Raw genomic sequence first — 20,705 nt, 5'->3', positions numbered from 1 at the left:
AAAAGTGAAATGCAGCAAGAGTGAGGATGCTCTCTATGTACTGACATGGAAAGATCTCCAAGATACACTGTTCAGAGAAAAAAAAAAGAGTAAAACATTGACTACGGTAGGCTACTTCTTTGTGGGAAAAGAAGAGAAAAAGTATTTTACAATGCTAGCACTATACTCTAGAAGGATATACAAGAAACCAATAAAAATGGTTATCGTCAAGGTAAATTTAAAAAATCGTGTTGTAGCAGAAGGCAAGGAAGCACTGAGACCAAGGGGGAGTCATCACAAGGATACAGGTGCCAGTTTTAAGGGGTTCCCTTAAAATTTGAAACAATTTGAGTATAAGAAAGAATAATGACTAAAATGGATTATACTATCATGAGTAAGAATCCATTAATGTACAATAATAGCTCAAAGAAAGAGAGTAAAAAAAGCCTATCATCTGCCACCATTGGAGGTGACTGTTACATCAACTCCTTACTCTGAAGGTTGATAATTAAGTAGAAATAATTCAGCAATTTGCGTTGTCCTTTTAGAAGGATTCATCCTCACTAGAAAGGGAAAGCTCTCCTTTACAGAATGCCAGTTAATAAATGTAGCAGGCAAGGATGATCAAAAGATGCTAAGTATCATTTGGTGAAATGGTTGGGGAGCAGAAGATTCCCAAGATGTCAAACGATTATTCCTCAGATTACTTCCTAATTTCATTGCAAAGGGAAAATCGAGTACCTTTATAATGGGGAGATCTGACAGCCACTAGCTTAACTAGTGATCAAACTCAGCAACAATTAGAGTGAGACCTTTCATTTATGACCCCTGATGTTATGTACCCTGAAGCACAAGGCATCATCTATGGTGTATTACCACCAAAAATGCCTAACGTAGGTCTAAATAAGTGGTTAAACCTAACTTCCCCTTTCTAGGAAATTCAGAAGATAGAGTAACAAGAAAAATCACCTACAGAAATTTTTACAAGAAAAAAATTACATGAAGAAGTAATCAATTACATAAAGAAATAATCAGATCTAGAATTTGAAACATGCTACAACAAAACTGATCTGATCTCTTCAAAACCCAAAATCTTGGGGGAATGAATAGGGGGAGGATACAGTTCTAGAATCAAAGAGACGGAAGAGACATTACAACCAAATGCAATACATGAACGCTGCTTAGACCTGCTTTGAAGAAAATAGCCATAAAATAATTTTTAGACATTTGGCGAAAACGGAATGTGAAGTGAGTAACAGAGATGTGAGGGCACTTAAAATTTTTTCTTGGGTGTGGTAATGTTATTTGTGATTATGTAGAGAATGCCCTTATTCTTAGATGCATGCCAAGGCATTCAGAGATAAAGTGTCACAATGTTTGCAACTTATTTTTAAAGTATTCAGCAAAGATAGGTAGACCGACAAATAGATGATGCAAATATAGCAAAACATGACCACTGGATTATTCAACTTTTCTGTATGTTTGAAAGTTTTCATATTAAAAAGTTGGGGGGAGGGTGTATATAAGGACCATGGGAGCTGAGGGTGGGATCAAGACTTTTCACTGTATATCTTTTTGTTTTGATTTTTGAACCATGTGATTGTATTAGCTACTGAAAACAAAAGCTAGCTATCTACCATCCTCTTAAATCCTTCGCAGCAATTGTATTTCTATTCTTACCCCCATCTATTCAGACATGCAACAACAAAAATATCCTGTTTTCTATCCCCTTGTTTTGAGAGGAGCTCCTCTGACCACATTTCCCCTGTGAGTCATTTGACAGTAAAGAACCTGGACCACATCATTACCAGGTGCTGAGCCACTGGCACTACCTCCAATATTCCCATTGGCCAGTTATCCCACACTTGTCCCCCAACCCTACCCCACCCCACGCCCTAACCTCCAGGCTCTGTTGTTCACACACTCTGTCCCTCCCCACCCACTGCCCTCCCATCCTACAGTTGGTTCCTTCAACAATGCCTTTATCAGTGTCCTGGCCTCCCCTGCTCACCTGTTCTTCAGCACACAAAGTCCAACAGTTGACTTCACCCCGACTGACTTGAAATTTAAGAGCTGGAAAGGAATTTACAGGTTAGTCTACCATGTTTCCCTCAAAATAACACCAGGTCTTATATTAATTTTTGCTCCAAAAGACGCATTAGGACTTATGTTCAAGGTATGTCATCCTGAAAAAAAATCATTCTAGGGCTCATTTCCTGGTTAGGTCTTATTTGGGGGGAAACACGGTAACTTCCCCACTCTCAGAGAAAAAAACAAAACGAAAAACCTAGACTTGACTGAAGTTACAGGCTAAGACTGTGGCAGCATCAGGATTAGGCCCTGGTCTCTCAACCTCGAGCTCAGTGCTGCTTCCACCACACACCAAACTTTCTTCTCATCACGGTGACTCCACAGTGCACAGTGTGTAATTATCAGAAATATCACAACCAAGGGATCCAATCTTTCTCAGGCTAATATTTACTAATCAGAACTGCCCTAACTGCTCCAAAATGGCTCAAGTCACAATACCTGAGATCAAATACATGCTTTGAAAGAACTTCAGTAGCTCTCAACCTTGGTTACACATTGTAATTATTTCGGGAAGCTTTTAAAAATAATAATGCCTGAGTCATAATAGGTCTTCACTGTGACCTGAGCTTTGGGTATTTAAACACTATCCAGGCGATTCTAATATGCAGCCCAAGTTTATAACCACACTTTATATACATTACTTCATACATTACTTCATACACTGCTCACTATAAACTTTGGTTGTTTCTTCAAAATTTTTTGTTTTTTAACATAAGACCATATTGCTTGTGACAAAATCAAACAAAACTATACAGAATCTAAAAGTGAATTATATCTCCCTGAACTCTATCTTGTTTTTTTCTGTCTGTGACCTTGGAATCTCTTGTACCTTTCTTAGCTTCCATGTTGTCATTTAGAAAACAAGGGGCTAACATACTTTCCAGATCTAGGGACACTATGACTATTTTAAACCTTGGCCATTTGACTTCAGTGTTATCATATTTCCCTCAGAAACTGGAAATCACTTGGTGCGAGATCTTCAACTCTTCCTTCTTCCACTAGTGGCTGTTTTCCACACCCTCATCTTCCTCCTTTCAAAAAGTTAACCCCAAGCTAGGAGTGCAAACAGAGGCTACCTAGCAATGTCTGGTTCACCTGTATCATGGCCTGCACCCTAACTTTTCACTGCTATACTTAAGGAAACACGGAGAGTCAGTTATTACAGCACTGGAACTAGGACGGCTATTCAAAGAACTGTTGGACTCAAAGATGACTTCTGCCAAAGAGCAGGAATGGGCCTTGAGATACAACAACTGAGCCAGGCAGGAAAGATAACAGATTTTTAACTAACCTCCAACACGTGGTTCTATCTTCTCCAACTACATGCTCCCAAAAGCTTTCTCCAAGGCAGCAGTGGTGGGGTGCGGCGCACCACCCTCCTGTGAGAGATCCGCTTAGAATGATCAGAACACTTACATACCCACAGCCTTCCCCTATCTATCAGATTCTGTAACACACAACGTATGTTATCCTGGTGTCAGGCAGGGACTCTGGTCCCGCTCCCCACACAAGAACACAGGACATGGCGAGGCCAAAAAGGAACACCCACGGAGCCATGGATGGGGTTCATACCACTATAGTCTCGCTGGCAGCTGGGCTGGAGACACAGGAAGCAAGGGCCACATGAGGCACAATCCACCATCCGTGCTTGCTAACCCCACTTGCTAGCTGCAATCCGCCGTCCACTTCTCTGCCAACCAACCAACCCCCTGGCGTAGCCATGGCAGTTACATTAGTGGCCAATGGCTAACCAATAACAGCTGATGGCCACCCAGCCACAGCGGATGGCCATCTGATTACAGCTGATGGCCATCTAATAACCGAGCCAGCACCTTTCCGCGTGAGGCCGAGAGCCTGGAAACTGCTCTCTGGGACTCTGTCCCCACACCTGGTATCTGAAGACGGTCACAGGAGGGGCTGAAGGAACAAAAGCCCTGGGAGCATTACGCTCTGGGAAAGTTATTTGTAGCCCAGTCTTCAAATAATCAAAAACACATTTTCATGCAGGGAGTCTGTCCTCACACACATTCTCATTTCCAAAGTCAAATTACCAAGCCAGAGGAATAGATTTCCTCCCCTCAATCTAGCAGAAGGCACATAAAGGGATGCTAGACTCTAGGCAGTATCAAGAAACTACTTGTATCAATTAGTCCTTTAGCTTAACATCTGAAAGGAGAATTCATACAGCTACCAGCTAGTCAGTGAGGGGACCTACCAACCCTATTTATTTGGCAAATGCTAGACCTGTATACTCCTCTCCTTATTCAAGAAGTGAGGGATTGAAAACCATTTGGCAACATAAAAGAGAAACTTTGCACTTGTAATTCAGAAAATAAATCAACTACATTACTCTCAATAAATTTGATAAAATACACTGAAATGAGATATCAAAGTCCATAGACAGAAATGAAAAGAATGAGTTGAAATGCAGATGGAAATAAGGGGAAAAAGAAAGGGAAAAATTATAAGAAAGGTAAATATGCCAAAGCAGAATTAAAATCTTTACTAGAAGGATAAAGAGCAGAATACTTAATCAGAAACGTGGGGATGACAAATTTGAGAAACTCTTCCAGAATGGAGGGGGAAAGGACAAAATAATGAAAACTATGAGAACTGATAAGGAGAGAAGACAGACATAAACTTCAATTAATTGTTACCCCTGAAACAAATAATCAGAAACAAAATTAAAGACTTTTAAAGGGAGAAATGAAAACTTTCCTGAGTCAAAGAATGTTCTGCATCTCTAGCTCAAAAGAACTCACAAAATACCAGGCAAAATTACTGAAAAGACAGTGACAACTAGATTTTTTTCTGGTGAAACTTTTAGATTTATTTCAAGGATAAAGAAAATGCCCTGCAATCACCCAGGAAGATAAAAACAAGTCATACACAGAGGACCAGAAATCAGATTTCTGCTTTGCAAGCTCAGAAGACAATGGCAAAACAGTAAAGAATTAGGAATGAAAAATAATGTGACCTACCAAGTCTGCCCTCTCCCCAGCCAAGTTATCATTCAATGTGAAATCAACATACTTTCAGATGAAAGTATACCAATCAAGTACTTTTTATAAAAATATTATCTGAATAATTAACCAAAAACAAAGACCTTGAGAATAGGGAGAGATGAAATCAGTTAAACATAGAGCTAAGTTTAAATAATTGTTATAAATATGATTAGTACGAAATACTATTTTAAAAAATAATTTTGAAAAGGAAGATCTATAAGGTACAAAATAAAAATGAACTATTAATCATCGTTTTCATCTGGGTTCTGTGAACAATTTTGCTAATATGTTGGCATTAATTTAATGGGTTAACCACCCCACATCCCCCTTAAAGGATAGAGCATTAGTCCACTCTAGACATACATATAATAGGAACCATACAATAAGTGGTTTTTTATGACTGGCTTCTTTCACTTAGCATAATTTTTTCAAGGTGGTGTAGCAAGTAACAGTACTTCATTTTTTTTAAATTACCAAATAATATGCTTTGTATGGAAAAACCACATTTATTTATCCATTTATTCATCAGTTGATAGATATTTGGGTTGTTTCTACTTTTCACTATTATGAATAATACTGCTAAGAATATTTGTGTACAAGTTTTTATGTGATGTTTTCATTTCTCTTGGGTATATATGCACTCATACACATACATACACCTAGGAATGAAATTGCTGGGTCATACATTATCTCTACGTTTAACCTTCTGAGGAATTGCCAGACTGTTTTCCAAATCAGTTATACCTTTTTACATTCCCACTAGTAGCGTCCAAGAGTTACAATTTTCCACATCCTCAACAGTATTTATTATTATCTTTCTGATTATAGCCATCCTAGTATGAAGTGGTATCTCACTGTGGTTTTGATTTGCATTTCCCTGATGGCTAATGGTGTTAAGCATATTTTCATGTTTCTTGGCCACTGGCATACTTCCTTTTAAGAAATACCTATTCAAATCCCTTGTCAATTTTTTAATTGGGATATCTGTCTTTATTATTGAGTTGTAAGAGTTCTTGCTATATTTGATACAAATCCCTTATCAGATACATGATTTGCAAACACTGTTCCATTTGTGGGTGGCCGTGGGTGACTTTTCTTCTTCTTTAGTTCTCTTCTGATTGTTCATTAATGAATGTTGTGTCATGTTTCTTGGGTGAGGATGATTTTGTTTTATAGTTTAGGACAAATTGGTGAGTACTTTGAAAAATTTTTATTGAATTCTCACTTCACAATTGTCTTAGTTTGTTCGAGCTGCTGTAACAAAATACCACAAACTGGGTGGCTTATAAACAACAGAAACTTATTCCTCATAGATCTGGAGGCTGACAAGTCCAAGATCATTGTGCCTGCATGGTGGGGTTCTGGTGAAGACCCTCTTCTGGGATGCAGACCGCCAATTTCTCACTGTGTCCTCCCGGGGTGGAAGGGGTTAGGGAGCGCTGTGTGGTTCCTCTTACAGTGGCACTAATCTCAGTCATGAGAGTTCCACCCTCATGAATCAGATGCCTCCAGAAAGGCCCACTTTCTACATCACACTGGGCATTAGGATCTTAATGTATGAATTTTGGGGGGACACAAACGTTCAGACCATAGCAACAGTGTATTTATACTAAAAAATTCTAGCTAAAGACTTAAATATAAAAAATGAAATCATAATACTACAATCTTACAGTGGATATATATTCAAATATACTTATCAGTTCATGGACTGAAAAGCTAAAGCAAATATAGGTTTGATTATGTAATTTTATTATTTTTAAAAATTTGCAGGTCAAAGTACTCAGGAGTAAAAAGGCAAAATGCAAGTTGGGAATTATATTTGTAAATGACAAAAGGTTAATAAACTTAATATTTAAAGCACTCTTAAAAATCCAGGAAAACATTAACATGCCAACAGAAAAACTGACCCCCACAAACGGACAACTTATACAATTAGAAATAAAGATCATCAAAAAATTAAAAGATTGTTACATTTCATAAGTAATCAAAGAAAAGCAAAATGAAATATGCCTTTCTTCCAACATCAAACTGGCAAAGACTTAAAATAAAATACTCAATTGTGCCAAAGATTCAATGAAATAGATTAACATTCACAGTTTGTTTAAAAATGTTCATTCCCCTTAACATCTTTTTTTTTTTTTTTTAAAGATTTTATTGGGGAAGGGGAACAGGATTTTATTGGGGAACAATGGTCAAATTGTTGTCCTTTCAATCTTAGTTGTGGAGGGTTCTGTTCAGCTTCAAGTTGTTGTTCTTGCAGTCTTAGTTGTGGAGGGCACAGCTCAGCTCCAAGTCCAGTTGCCATTGCTAGTTGCAGGGGGCACAGCCCACCATCCCTTGCGGGAGTCGAACCGGCAACCTTGTGGTTGAGAGGACAGGCTCCAACCAACTGAGCCATCCGGGAGCTCAGCGGCAGCTCAGCTCAAGGTGCCGTGTTCAATTTTAGTTGCAGGGGGTGCTGCCCACCATCCCTTGCGGGAGTCGAGGAATTGAACTGGCAACCTTGTGGTTGAGAGCCCACTGGCCCATGTGGGAATCGAACCAGCAGCCTTCGGAGTTAGGAGCACGGAGCTCTAACCGCCTGAGCCACCGGGCCAGCCCTCTTTAACATCTTAATATTAACATCTAGGAATCTAACATAATGAAATAAAGACTTATGTTCAAAGATGTTCATCAAAATATTATTAATAGGGGTGGCGGGTTTGGTCAGTGGTTAGAGAGCAGTGCTCAGAACACCAAGGTTGCCGGTTCGATTCCCACATGGGCCAGTGAGCTGCGCCTTCCACAACTAGATTGAAAACAACAGCTTGAGCTTGGAGCTGAGCCACCAGTGGGTGGCCGGATGCTCAGTGGTTACAGCGCAGTGCTCATAACACCAAGGTCGCTGGTTCAATTCCCACATGGCCAATGAGCTGCACCCTCCACAACTAGACTGAAAACAATGACTTAACATGGAGTTGATGGGCCCTGGAAAAACACATTGTTCCCCAATATTCCCCAATTAAAAAAAATTATTAATAGTGAAAACTGGAAGCTAGTTTAGGATTCAACAAGACGTGATTTAAACAATTTAAATGTATTCAAATATTGCTTCTCCATTAAAATTCATATTTTCAAGAATATTTAACACCATGGAAAATGTTCATATTTCAAAATATAAAAAGCATATAAAACTGCAGTCAGTATTTCAGTTTTCTTAATTGTGTGTATGTTTATATACACACAGGGAAAAAAGACAAAGGAAACTCAGTAATAAGATAAACAACCCATTAAAAAAGGGGCAAAAGATTTTTTTGGGGGAAAACATTTGACCAGACAACATCCAAATTAGAAAGGAAGAAGTAAAACTGTTATTATTTGCAGGTGACATGATACTATATAGACAGAACCCTAAAGATTCCACAAGAAAAACTATTAAAAACTAATAAATGAATTCAGTAAAGTAGCAGGATACAAAATCAGTATTTAGAAATTGGTGGCATTTTTATATACCAATAATGAACTATCAGAAAGAGAAATTAAGGAAAAATCTCATTTACAGGTGCATCAAAACAAATAAAATACCCAGGAATAAATTTAACCAAGGAGATGAAAGACCTGTACTTGGAAAACTCTAAGACACCAAAGAAAGAAATTGAAGAGGATACAAATAAATGGAAGAATATACGGTGCTCATGGATAGGAAGAATTAACATTGTTATAATAAAATGCCCATACTTTCCAAAGCAATCTACAGATTCAGTACAATCCCTATCAAAATACCAATGGCATTTTTCACAGAATTAAAACAACCCTAAAATTTATATGGAACCACAAAAGACCTTGAATAGCCAAAGCAATCTTAAGAAAAAAGAACAAATTTGGAGGTATCATGCTACCTGATTTCAAACTCTAGTAATCAAAACAGCATGGTACTGGCTGGCATAAAGACAGACATATAGATCAATGGAACAGAATAAAGAGCCTAGAAACAAACCTAGGAAACAAACCTCGGAAGCAAGTGTATACAATGAGATAAAGATAATCTCTTCAACACCATGGTGTTGAGAAAACTGGAGAGATATATGCAAAAAAAAGAAAAGAAAAAAATGAAACTAGACCACTTTCTTATACCACATACAAAAATAAACTCAAAATGGATTAAAGATAAATGTAAGAAATAAAACTATAAAACTCCTAGAAGAAAACACAGGCAATAAACTCTTTGACATCACTCTTAGCAACTGCTTTTTTTTGGATATGTCTCCTCAGACAAGGGAAACAAAAGAAAAAATAAACAAACGAGACTACATCAAACTGAAATGTTTTTACACAGCAAAGAAAACCATTAGCAAAATGAGAAGATAACCTACTGAATGGGAGAAGATATTCGCCAATGATACATCCGGTAAGGGATTAATATCCAAAATATATAAAGAACTCATACAACTTTACACCAAAAAAACAAACAATCCAATTTAAAAATGGGCAGAGAAACTGAATAGACCATCTCTCCAGAGGACATACAGATGCCCGACAGACATATGAAAAGATGCTCAACAGCACTAATCATCAGGCAAATGCAAATTAAAACCACAATGAGATATCACCTCTCACCTGTCAGAATGGCCATCATCAATAAATCATCATCAACAAGTGGTGGTGAGGATGTGGAGAAAAGGAAACCCTCGTGCCCTGCTGGTGGGATTGTAAACTGATACCGTCATTAAGGAAAACAGAACAGAGATTCCTCAAAAAATTCAAAATAGAACTACCACATGACCCAGCAATTCCACTTCTGGGTATTTATCTGAAGAAATCCAAAACATTAATTCAAAAAAATATATACACCCCTATGTTCACTGCAGCATTATTTGCAATAATCAAGATATGGACGTAACCTAAGTGTCCATCAACAGACGAGTGGATAAAGAAGATACAGTACATATGTACAATGGAATATTTCGTAGTCATAAAAAGAATGAAATCTCGCCATTTGTGGCAACATCCCTGGCTGACACCTTGAATGCTGCCTGTAAGAGGCCCTGAAACAGATGACTCACCTAAGCTGTGGAAAATGTGCCATAATAAATGTATGTTGTATTAAGCTGCTAAATTTATGTTAATTTTTTATGCAACAATAAATAATTAATACAGTCTCCTTGGAAATCCTGCTGTATATTTACTTCCTTTAATACTCTTTGGCAGTTTCTTAAAAAGTTAGATACTGTACCATACAACTCAGTAATTCTACTGCTATGGATTTACTCCAAAATAAATGAAAACATGTCTACACAAAGACTTATACAAAAATGCTTATAGCAACTGTATTCACAATCATCAAAACTGGAAACAATTCTAATGTTCATCACAGGTGAATGGATAAGCAAACATGTTATATACGTACCACAAAACACTACTAGGAATTAAAAAGGAATGAACTACTAATACATGCAACAACATGGATAATTATCAAAATCATTATACTGAGTAAAAGAAGCTAGACACAAAAGAGAATATAACATATGAATGCATTTATATAAAATTCTAGAAAATGCAAAGCAATATAGTATAGGTGGGGCTCTGGGAGAAACAGACTGCAAAGGAGTAGAAGAAACATTTTAGGGAGATGGAAATTTTCTGTATCTTGGTTGTGGTGGTTGTCTCATAATACATACTATAAACTAATAAATACACTGTCAAAACTTAACAAAACATGTTTCACACTAAATGGATGCATTTTATTACATGTAAATTATACCTCATTAAGTTGACAAAAAAATCACCTTCTTTGTCAAGCTTTCTTTAACTACATCTAATACAGCTGATTCCATTATTCTGCCTTAGTCCTCAAACAGTATTCTACAGATAAATTACCCAAACTGCAGAGAAGCAAGGGCTTCCTGAATTCTACAGTAGCTAAAACTTACAGAATGTTATTAAGTGTCAGGCGCTGTTCTGAGCACTTTGCATTATTACCTCAATTGGTCCCCCAACAGCCCTATGATGTAGATTATATTACCCCCATTTGAAAAACGAGGAAACTGAGGCACTGAGCAGAAACTTGCTTAAGGTCATACAGCTCACAGTAAGTGGCAGAGCCCTGATCTGAGCCCAGGCAGTGGGATTCTGCAGGCTCTTCATCACCATCCCACTCTATCTCAGACCACTTGAGTCTCAGGTAAAAGCATCCTCTCAGCTCACTAGAGACTGATAGGTTCATTCACTCATTCAACAAATATTTACACAATGTATGTCAGGTATTGTTCTAAATGCTAAAGACAGAATGGTGAATAAAATATAGACATGGTACGTGCTTTTATGGGGCTTACATTCTAGTAAGAACTTAGGTTTAAAGTGCGGGATTCTCAAATCAAAATATTTGTCCCCTTATTAATATATTTCTGCAAAAAAAAGGTCACAAGTTGAATAATGGTCAGAATGATTTAACCAGGTAGAGCAGGAGTACCCAAACTTGTCTGCACTTTAGAATCACCTAAGAATCTTTTAAAAATTCCACAAAGCCCAGGCCATGCCTCCAGGCTAATTAAATCACAATGGGTGGGGGGAGGGAGGTGAACGGAGGGAGACAAAGGCATCAATGGTTTGCCAAGATCCATAGGTGATTTGAATGTGAAGATAAGTTTGGGAAATCACTGAGCTCAAGTTTATTCATGGTGATGAGAGAGGTATAGAGATGTACACTTGCCCTTCTCTGAATCAGAGACTTGCAAGGTAGCTTTGATTTTCCCCCCCAATGTTATGAATGCTGAAAACACCAGAAAGAGGGTCAAATAAATATTTTCTTTCTTGGATTTATCCATGCCTCTATTCTCCTCCAGAACCATGGGCAACTGAGATACTGATCTTTTCCTCTTTTCCTGGTACTTTCCATTAACCAATAAAGAATTCTTCCTTATTACATACATCCAACATAACTGATAAAGACATGACTCAACTTCTTTTCTATTAAGCAGATCTTAATTCAGTCACTTTGGGTCCAATCCAAATAAGCTTGCCAAAGCAAAATACTCTACAGACATTGAGATCAAAACTCCTTTTTTAAAAAGTAAAGTCTATTTATAATTCAATCCTTTGTTAAGTAGAAATCAAGTCTTTAAATAAATCAAACTTGCATTTGTGTTCTATAGAATCAACAGACCTGTTTAAGAACTCTTTGACCACTCTCAGAAAAGATAGTTAAAGGTTCAGTAGGACCCCTCTCCATTCCATCCAGGACCTAAACAGAAAGGAAAAAGAGCAAAGAGGAAGAAGAGAGAGATCAGAAGAAAGTCCAATAAACCTATTCAATGTAAATTTTTCTGACTGCCCAAATTCATTTCTACCACTGTTTCTGCTAATTGCACTCTGGAATGAGTTGTAAAAGGCAAGAGATTATCTACAGTCTCAAATTCAGGGGTTTTTTGTTTTTGTTTTTTTAAACAAGGAAAGCTTATCATAATCGCCACAGAAGGTTTTTCAAAATACATCAGTAGTGATTACATAAGGGTGCTCATTTTATAATTCATTACCCTTATGATCTGTGTACTTTGCATTATGTATGTCACACTTCAATTAACAAATATTAAAAAACAGATACAGTTGTCCTAAACAGAAGCCCTGAAGGATTCTAATTAAGTAGGGAGGAGAAAGTGTCCCATAGAGGTTACATGATTTGCCCCTAGATCACATATGTAGTTAGTTACAGACTTAGTCTTTCTTGTTATTTTCCTATTCTTTCTGTAAAACTGTAAATATGTTGATTATACTTTTTAATTTAACATTTACTCTCTCGCTTATACTCTGAAAAGTATTTTATTACAAATGACAACTGTAAAAACAAACAAGCAAACAAATAAATGGAAAACACAGATGTCCTGCCCCATCGCAGCTGCTGCACCATTCATATAAGGAAATTAAATTAAATAAAGCCTAATGCCCATGCAACGATTTCCTAACCTCAATACCCACTTTTTAAAATATTTTCTATAAGGCGAATGTCAAATGATTAGTAGTGAAATCAACTAGGTGATCTGGAGAATAGACTAGCATTAATTATAATAATGAAACACAGGGTAATAAACTAGAAACAGAGCTAGGCTGAGCATGGCAGGGTGTGCCCCGAGTTCTAGTCATAATCTTCCCGTAAAGTTGTACGATTTGGGGCAGGACACAATCTCTCTGGGCCTAAGATTCCTAAATTATAAAATGAATCACTAAGCTAGAGCTAAACAGAATCTCAGGTTCCTTCTAGGCTTAGAAAGACTCAAGGACTATTTATCAGTAATTTTAATTATTATTCTATATGCTTTCACTTTAACAAATGCGTATCTCTATTCAAATGTTTTAAGTAGCTTTGTAAAATAAGAATCCTTGAATTCCGAGGGTATCTGCCTTATAAACCTAAGTCTGGATATTACACTTACAGTACTTAAGAAATTAAGTTGATCTTTTTATCACATAGCCTTAAATATTTCAGGATAACTTACAAGGAATTTTAGAAGTGTCTAAATAAACAGCTAAATGTGAACTGTCAAAGACAATTTGCCATGGCACAACTAAAGCAATATCCAATCCAATCCTCCCTACAACCTCTCTTGAGGTTCTTATAGAACTAGTACTTGCTTCCTGTTCCCAAGTCCAGGATTCCAAGGGAAAATTTATGCAAACCTCCAGCAAAATCACAGAAATTTAGTTCCCTGAAAGGATCAATAAAATACCTGTCAAGGAGCCTGGCATTTCAATACTGGAACAACACTGGTTTGCTCTTGGTAGGGATAACAGACAATTTAAGAGATTAGGGAATATTAACATTAACTCTTAAACTTCAATCCTTTTTAGTGTAAGAAATGAAAGGTAAATTAGTGAAATATGAAATCTGAGATTCCTAAAACTAGTACTCATCCTAACACAGATATAGTTAATAATTTAATCATGTACATTACAAACCAAAAGAATAAATCAGAAGCTCAATGAGATTTTTCCCACCTTGTTCGATACCACAGTACGTGTAATAAAGTAAAATTTAGAGAAAAACTACTTTGTACATAATGTTCTAATTATGAACACCACCATGTTCTTTCGATCATAATGAAGCTACAATAAAAAAATATATGTTTGGAGTACCAGTCTTTGAATCCATGCTCTAAATATACAAATAACATCGAAAAGTTGACCAAATCCTACAATTTAGGAACTAATAAAAAATTGCCTAAAAATAATTTCCCAAGAATCTGAGCAGAGTAAGAACTAAAGAGGCCTTGGCAATAATCTGGTCCAATACCCTTATGGAACAGATGGAAAAATTGAGTCTTGAGTGAAAAATTTGTCCAAAGCTTCTTAGTAGGGAAGTCTTTAATTTCTTATGTGACACTTCTTTACAAATGAAATACTTAATTTTAAAAGAACTAGAAAGTATATATACAATGATCATGAAGGTTGTCTTGCCATATGACGATGGAAGACAACTTTATCTAAGAATAATGGCTTTCTTCCTCTATTAAATTTCTAACAATAATTAAATCATGAGACTTGGACTCTAAGAAGTCCTTAAACCATCACTCTAAGAGTCTGCAAACTTCTGCAGGATCTTAACATATTCATAATGACAGTGTTGTCAGGATTTTTTTTTTTTTTTGCTTTATGCTCTCATAATTGTCACTTTTTAAATCAAACACTGAAGTCCTAAGATCAGCTTTCAAGTCCTATAGCTACCATTTCATCATTATTAAAGACCCAACTTGCAAAGAGCAAACTTGCAGACAGAACTGCATTAAGTGAATACAATTATCCTTATGATAATATTTTCAAACACAGGTATAGCATTCAAAATGACTTGGAACAACTAGAAAGGCATTTTCTTCAAAGTTTCAAATTATTTAAAAATTAGAAAATCTTATACTATGCTTATCCCTGAACAATGAAAAAGATAATATTTTTATCAGAAAAGGAAACTCAATGGCAAGATAAACAGGTTCATTAATATTAAAAAACAAATATCTGCCCAAGTTGCAAAAAAAAAAAAAAAAAAAAGAGAAAAACAAAATTAAGGTTAAAAAAGCAATAATAATAAAACAAAAATATAGAAATAAAATTTAGAAGAATTATTAACTTCAGTGAGGTGGTGATAACCTGGAAGTCATAAAGAAAAAGATCAACAGACACGATTAAGTAAAAATTAAAATAGTCTGCCAAAAGAAACTGTGAAGTCAAAAGCCAAATGGGACTGGAGGAATACATTTTTGCACCATATGACAAAAGGGGTTCTCCCAAATACACAAAAGCACCTGCAGATTGATTAAAAAGTAAAAAAAAATTAACAATGCAAGAGAAAAATAAGGACTGGAAAAGGTGATTTGTGGAATAGGGAATGCATATGTCTGACGAATATATGCAACTTATCAATGGTCAGGGACATTAAAATTAAATAAGAAAACACTTTTCACCCAGTTGATTGGCAAAAACTAAAAAAAATACTTGTTATCCAATGCCAGTGGGAGTAAGAACTGCAACAACCTTTATGGAAAATAACCTGACAGTTCATAGTACTGAAATAAGCTTATCCTTTAACCAATATTTGGGAATTCATCCTGCATAAGTAAAAGCTCCATTTCTTAAAAGTATATGCACAAGGATGTCTATGCTTGTGATGGGGGGAAAAAAAATCAGAAACAACCTGGATGTCTGAAACTTATATAAATGGAATATTATGCAGCCGGAAAAAGGAATTCGATATCTATCTAATGACATAGAAGAAAATACATGATATCCGATAAAGTAAAAAAGTAGAAGTTGTAGAATACATATGGCATCATGATAATCTTATGTAATAAGAGAAAATGAATCAGTACGTATATCTGTGTTTCTAAGAGCATAGAGAATAATATGGCAGAAACACTAGGCTATATACTTGGGTAGTTTGCAGGAGAGGAACTGGAGGATGGGTGGTAGGCTTTTTCTTCATGCATCTCAAGTGATGCTCAGTTGTTTCAATTAGCCTATACTGCTTTTGTGGTTTGATACTACACTTGATCTTAGCCAAAAGGCTGAGAAGCGATGCTTTTGTGGTTTGAAAAGAAAATACTATTTGAGTAAAACAAAAAAGAAATGGATAAGAAAAAAACCTTTAATAGGAATGACAGAAAAAATAATTATTTAAAAGATTGGTCTATTAAAAAACAACCAAATGCAACACTCAGAGGACAAGGAATAAAAAAAAATTCTGGGTATTTTTTGTGTAGGTACGTAAAACAACTTTTATGAGTTTAAGATTTACTTGTATTTCAAAAAGAAAAATAAGCTTTTGATTCAATAGCTTTATGTATTTTAGGTTTGTCTGCTTAGAATGTTTGTTTTTTTTCCAAAAAGCAAACATGTTTTAATAACAAGATCCTGTCAAAGAAATGCCCCATTATATATTTATAATCTGTACCATTGTTTTTGGTTAAATTATGTTTTATTTTAGCTCAATTTGAAATTTATCTGTTATAACAATGCACCATTGTTTGTTACACTGAATAAAAATTTTAAATGCATAGTACAAACTTAAAAGAAAAATACTAAATCTACACTGAAAAAATGGTCAAATGATATGAAAATTAGTTCAAAGAAAATTGAAAAAATGCTCATTCTTGATAAAAATTAAAAACATATTTGCTAGTCACAAAAGAAAGAAAGTGCAACTTCACAATGGACAGATCTAGCAATCACAACCATAACCCTGTGATCCAAGTTACCATCAATAGTGGGACAACCAGACATTTCCGTACCTTGTGATATCATTCAACATGAAGAATATTTATTATTTTTACCAAAATGTTTAACTAGAATTTAATCAAGTCTTTAACATCTAACCATTTCTTTAGAATCTAATCAAGTCTTTAAACCTTCCAATTTAGGGAAATAAAAGGAATAAAGGAACAAGATAAATGCCACAAAGAAAACAATCAGATAAATCCAGAATGTGGAACATTCAACAAGAAAACTGCTCTGGTCTCAACTAATCTAAACGCTATGAAAAAAAAAAAAAAAGGTGAGGGAGCAAACAAGAAATGGGAATTGTTGCAGTTTAAAAAAAAAAAACACACAAAAAAACAAACAAAAATAGTAACAAGCAAATGCAATGCATGGCCCTTAATTTGATTTCACTTCAGACATTTTGGAGACAATTGGAGAAACTTAAATATACCACCTACTGATAATTTTGTTAGATGTAATAATGGTATTGTGATTATGTAGGAGAATCTCCTTATTTGTAAGAGATGGATGCTAAAATATTTAAGGCATAGTATCATGATGCCTTTATTTTAAAAAGATTTAACATAAGTGTATTTATTAAGCATATGGCAACAAGCTGAATATAGGAGATGGGCAAAAGGGTGTTTAGTGTGCTACTTCTGGTGGGGTTTTTTTTGGTATGTTTGAAATTTTTATAATAAAACTTTAAAGTATAGCCCCTCCCAAACGGTGAAGTACAACTATTATACTGGAAGAAAAAAAAAAATGAAACCCAATATTAACTAGTGGCTAGTGGCAATATAAACCGGTAGTTGTTCTAAAGAATACTTTGACGATATGGCTAAAAAGTGGTATCTTTAGACTTAATTGAATCATTTTAGGAAAAATACTTTAATAAAAAAACTGGGGGAAAAAAAGATGTACAAAGAGATATTAGTTACAGCAGTACAATTTAGAATTGCAAACCAAAAATAAAAACAAACTCAAAATCACCCAAATGCCAAATAACCAAAGAGTATTTAAACTTTGGTGATTACGTACCCATTAAAAAAGATAACTATATATACAAGTGGAAAAATGCATCAATATATCGCTAAATGAAAAAAGACAATAAAAACTATACGAATTAAACTTTGAAAGACTATACGCATATGATAATGACTAGGAAGTTATGTTGCTTATTTGTCTGTAATATTTAAACACAATTTTTAAAATTTCATGAGGAAACATACTCTTGAAAAAATATGTACAATGCAAATCTAGACTCAGGAAGAACTGCATAGGCACAAATAAGAAAAAGCACCTGAGGACTACTGTTGACCACAATCTAAATGAGTATTCACAATTTGAATACAGTCCTACTGCAGACAAAAAGTCAACATAACTATTAGGTTGGTGCAAAAGTAATTGCGGTTTTAGCAATTATTTTTGCACCAACCTAATATCATTAAAATGGCAAAGAAAAAGAGTGTATCATTGGCTTGTACAGTACAGAATCTTCCTCAATTCTTTCCATTAGTCAGATATTTTAAAAAGACATGGAAAAACTGAAAAGTGTTCAGAGAAAAATCAAAATGGAAAAGAGGTGATTTTAAAATATGAAAGAAAATAAAGAGCAACATGATTACTACTGAAATCCATGGAGAGGCTTTTGAATAGAGACTCTAAAAAGCTGACGTATCTCAATACCCACAGATGACTGACCAGGACGCGAATAAAACCCTCAAAGTTTGTTGTTGTGGTGTTTTTGTTGTTTTATTTTTGGTTTTGCTTTTTACGTAAGAGGGATTTCTTGAGTGTCCTGGTGAAAAGTTACTGGCATAGGCAAATGAGGGAAGCTGGGTGTGTTAAACGATCAACCATCTGCTTTTCTTTAGGGTGTCCACTTATCCATGATTACCCGATCACAAAATCTCCCTAAGGCTTGAATCAGTTATCCACCATTTCAAAATTCTGCAGTGCAATCTTGCTCCCACTCGGAAACATTCCAATGTCCTAGATCTGGCATCTAGGGCCCCAAGAAACTACTCTGGCTTTAATCTCTCCACCACTCCAACACACCAGCAAACCAGACTTCTCATTATTTCATTTCCTAAATATTCCTTATTTCTATGTCCATTATTCCCTATTTCTTCTCTCCTTAACTCAACTTGTTGCAATCTAACTCTTTCTTTTATTTAGTAAATTTTAATTTAGTACCTCTGTATCATCTCTGTATCATGTCGCCTGTCATGGGTTGAATTGTGTCCCCTATGTCTCAGAGGGAACACGGCCCTGCTGACACCTTGAATTCAGGTTCTAGCCTCAAGAACTGAGAGAGAATGATTTGGTGTTTTAAGTCACCCAGTTTGTGACTACACCTAGGAAAGGAATCCACCACCTTCTCCATGAAGCCTTCCCTGATCCTCTAAATGGAAGTGATCTCTCCTGAATTCCCACAGTATTTACTATATCATTTGAACCACCCTTTCCCTTCTTTTTTCCCCTCTTTTGATTTATGTTCACATCGCTTCCCCAGATGAATTAGTTTCCTGAAAGGCAGAAACTAATTACCCATCAACTGTATATGTCTCTCAATGCTGGTAGGCAGGCAACATATACTGACTAAACTAACCAAATTTCTCTCCACACGGGGCCGCATGGTGGCTCAGGCAGTTAGAGCTCCATGCTCCTAACTCCGAAGGCTGCCGGATTCCGACATGGGCCAGTGGGCTCTCAACCACAAGGTTGCCGGTTCAATTCCTCGAGTCCCGCAAGGGATGGTGGGCAGCGCCCCCTGCAACTAGCAATGGCAACTGGATCTGGAGCTGAGCTGCGCCCTCCACAACTAAGATTGAAAGGACAACAACTTGACTTGGAAAAAAGTCCTGGAAGTACACACTGTTCCCCCAATAAAGTCCTGTTCCCCTTCCCCAATAAAAAAAAGATCTTAAAAAAAAAAAAAATTTATCTCCACACTTACTTACTTATTCTAATCTCAGTGCTTCCGAGTCATCTCCACATACCACTGAAGAATTACACCTTAAAGAACTCAGTTAAAGGCTCATTTTCTTTAGGAAGCATTCCTAGATTCAACTCGACTTATATTAGTTATATCAATATATTTCACACTGATATGTGCGTGCATGTACATGCACACACTGCTGCTAACTAATATCTACAATGAGGAAGAAGAATGTTTAACAAATCCATTATTTAGGGTCTATTGATCTGAATCTGGGCAGATGCTGGTTTGCCAGCTTCTCACCTTTACTGGTATTTGGTCGTTAACCACAGTGTCTTTGAATTTCTCCAAGTGTTTGAATTTTTAAAGTCTGTATTTTATAGAAGGGCAACCTTACTTCCATACAACATTTAAAATTATGGCAAAGGACTTAACCTAATGAATAATTTCCCTCAGTAAAATCCAAAACAGGAATTTGATTCACAAATTTGCAACTATTTCTTCATATGAGAGACAGCTGCTGTCTGATTTTTAGAAAATGCACATAAATGGTACTATGGAACTAAAGCAGTTTCATATTCAATGGTTCAATATCAGTAAAGGAGCTGGTTAATGGGAACTTCCCTTGCCTGTGTGTGTGTGGAAGGGGGGATTTGCAGCTGGTTAATGCTAAATACAATCCTAAATACCTATCTGAAGTATAAATACCCTCTGAATTCGGTGATCAGTAACAGTATTAACTGACATAGCTTTTCCCCCCCAGCTTTATTGAGATATAATGAATACAACATTGTGTAAGTTTACGGTGTACAAGATGGATAATGCATATATGGAGAAATGTATAACAACAAGGTTAGTTAATACATCCATATCCATCACCTCACCAAGTACCATTGTGTGTGTGTGTGGTGAGAACATTTAAGATCTACTCTCTTAGAAACTTTCAAGTGTATAATACTTTGCTATAGTCA

At 36.0% G+C, this 20,705-nt stretch overlaps 1 protein-coding gene and 1 pseudogene across 8 annotated transcripts in view; both read right to left on the bottom strand.

Moving 5' to 3' along the window:
• The window catches only part of NCOA6 (nuclear receptor coactivator 6), an 85,644-nt gene that overhangs the window by 59,094 nt on the left and 5,845 nt on the right, over positions 1–20,705 (bottom strand). For 5 of the 8 annotated variants that reach the window (XM_019733567.2, XM_019733538.2, XM_019733577.2 and 2 more), the window contains exon 2: positions 12,217–12,294. The exons of 2 other annotated variants lie outside the window; for them this stretch is intronic. The gene's annotated coding sequence lies outside the window, so the exon portion shown is untranslated. Of the gene's footprint in view, positions 1–1,990; positions 2,053–12,216; positions 12,295–20,705 lie in introns of all 8 variants that reach the window. One more of the 8 variants, XM_074318005.1, reaches the window with a different exon arrangement.
• LOC141568416 (U2 spliceosomal RNA) lies at positions 16,025–16,111 on the bottom strand (annotated as a pseudogene).

Source organism: Rhinolophus sinicus, linkage group LG13 (genome assembly GCF_036562045.2).
Source record: "Rhinolophus sinicus isolate RSC01 linkage group LG13, ASM3656204v1, whole genome shotgun sequence".
Classification (NCBI taxonomy): Eukaryota; Metazoa; Chordata; class Mammalia; order Chiroptera; family Rhinolophidae; genus Rhinolophus; species Rhinolophus sinicus.
Note: the sequence above shows the minus strand (reverse complement) of the source record. Positions and strands in the feature narration are given on the sequence as shown.